This window comes from Ovis canadensis, chromosome X (genome assembly GCF_042477335.2).
Source record: "Ovis canadensis isolate MfBH-ARS-UI-01 breed Bighorn chromosome X, ARS-UI_OviCan_v2, whole genome shotgun sequence".
Taxonomy (NCBI): domain Eukaryota; kingdom Metazoa; phylum Chordata; class Mammalia; order Artiodactyla; family Bovidae; genus Ovis; species Ovis canadensis.
This window is the reverse complement of record NC_091727.1, coordinates 25,832,988-25,835,015: the sequence shown is the minus strand read 5'-3', so window position 1 is coordinate 25,835,015 and position 2,028 is coordinate 25,832,988. Positions and strand designations below refer to the sequence as shown.

Here is a 2,028-nt window from a genome sequence, read left to right as displayed (position 1 = left end):
TAAGACAAATGAAGAAGAAACCCGTGTTTACTCTGAAAGCTTTCTTATCCCAAATATTTATCTTTAGGATTCTTACACATTTCCAAGTAAAATCCTATTCCAATGCTGTATTACCTCATTCTGGACCATAAGGAAAATATTGAAGTCTTTTCAGGTTGTTTACAAAATATGAACTCCTAGTCATAAACCTAATAGCAGTAAACATGACTCCATGACATTAATAAACCTAGATTCTGAAGCAAAATAAACCTTATGAAGAGTAGTAATATTTAAAAATTGTATACAACACCTCTACCTACCTACCGAGATCATCTATTTTTGACTAGATAGTATTCATATGTATAACAGGAAAACATGCATATTTTGTTAAAACTGCACCTAAACTCCCATACTACTTAAAACTGTGAAGAATATATGGGTTTTGTTCCCCCCAAACCCTACTACCCTGTGCTATTTTGGACATGGACGGTTCTCTTCCAACACAAAAGGAACGAAGTGTCCTGACCCCTCCCTAGATGTGGGAGGAGCTGTAGGACTCAGCCCTGCTTTATCTGCCTGATGTCTCAGAGCCTCGTCATAGAGGTCTGGGAAGGAACTTGGGACCGTATCCTAGATCTTGGCCAGAACTTCCAACACCTTCATCTTATTGGTCTCAGCATAAGATCTCGGGCCCCACAGGAACTCGTAGAGCAGAGGATCGCTATTGGGCACCTGGCGGTAGTTGAGGTACCCCTTCTGCACCAGATCTTTGGTGATGAGCTTTCTGGGCTCCCCAAAGATGGAGTGCTTCCTCCCAGCATAGATCCCCAACACATTGAGGAAATCCCAGACTTCCTCCTCGGTGGCACGGTTACCCTTCATAAAGATGATGCCCAGGAGCGCCATGAGGAGACCAGACTTGGGCAGCGCCTCCTCATCACTTGAACCTTCCTCAACCCCGAGAGTGAACTTGTTGACGAGGGCGTAGATGTTCCTGCTGCAGTCGACTTCCTTCAGCTCCAGGCCAAACACCAGCTCCACGCGCTCAGAGGCTCTGCTCAGGATCTCCGGGAAGTGCTCCTTGTACTTCCTTCTGATGACATTCAGCATGGCATTCTTTGTGATGGGCTCCTTCTTGGTGTACCTCTCCAGCAGGAAATCCATCACCGTGCTGGCCTTCTGCATGAGAGGATCTTTGTGAATGCTCCGAGCAAGCAGGGCTGCTCGGGCGGCATCTGCACTTTCCTCCTCGGGGCCCTGGGCACCTTGATCAGATCCTGCACAGGAAGCCTCTGCATCAGGAGAGCTAGGGGCCATGGCTCCCTGAAGCTCCTGGCGATTGCCAGTAGCAGGGGAGCCCGGGGGAGAACCTTGAGGGACAGAAGAGGGGGAGGAGGGGTACTCCTCTCCAGGGGTTGCAGCAGCACTGGCCTGGGCCTCCTGAGTGTCCCCCTCGACCTGGTGGCGTTTCCCGTGGGCATGATGCTTGTTTTTGTGCTTCCGAGGCATGATGACACAGGTCAGGAAACGCAGGCGGGCGTGCAGTTAGGAAGGCAGGCAACGAGGGCACCTGGAGGAAGGACAAAGAAATGTTGTGAGCACCTTCACCAGGGAGAGTCGTCCCAGCTTAAAAAAGTCTGCTTCCTAGGGGGCCTTGAGGCCACTGCTCTACGACCCACAAGTCTCCTGTTCTCCTAGTCAGCCTGTCCCCTGAGACCCCTAAGGAGGAAGTGAGAGTGAGACCTGGGGCGCAGCCAGACAGCTCTGCCTGGGCGTTAGACGGGGGCCTGTGGGGGCTGGCAGGGGAGGCATGTCCTTTCAGTTCACATTCAGAGTTAGGATGAAAAACGGGGAATTGACCCCCTAGCACCCGCCCCGATCCCTCTTCTGCTCTGAAGCTGATGCTGCCACCTTCCCAGTGACTCTGGAGAAGGAGAGGAGGGAGTGCTCAGACTCCCACCTAAGGGTCCCGGGACCCGCCCTTCTGTAAGCAAGCTCTAACCTCCCCAATCAGACCGTAGCCTCCCTTCCCCCTGTTTGGCCAGGAGG

General features: G+C 51.8%; 1 pseudogene; it reads right to left on the bottom strand.

Moving 5' to 3' along the window:
• Positions 1–450: 450 nt before the first annotated feature.
• Positions 451–1,488, bottom strand: LOC138930641 (melanoma-associated antigen B17-like; annotated as a pseudogene).
• Between the last annotated feature and the right edge of the window lie 540 nt (positions 1,489–2,028).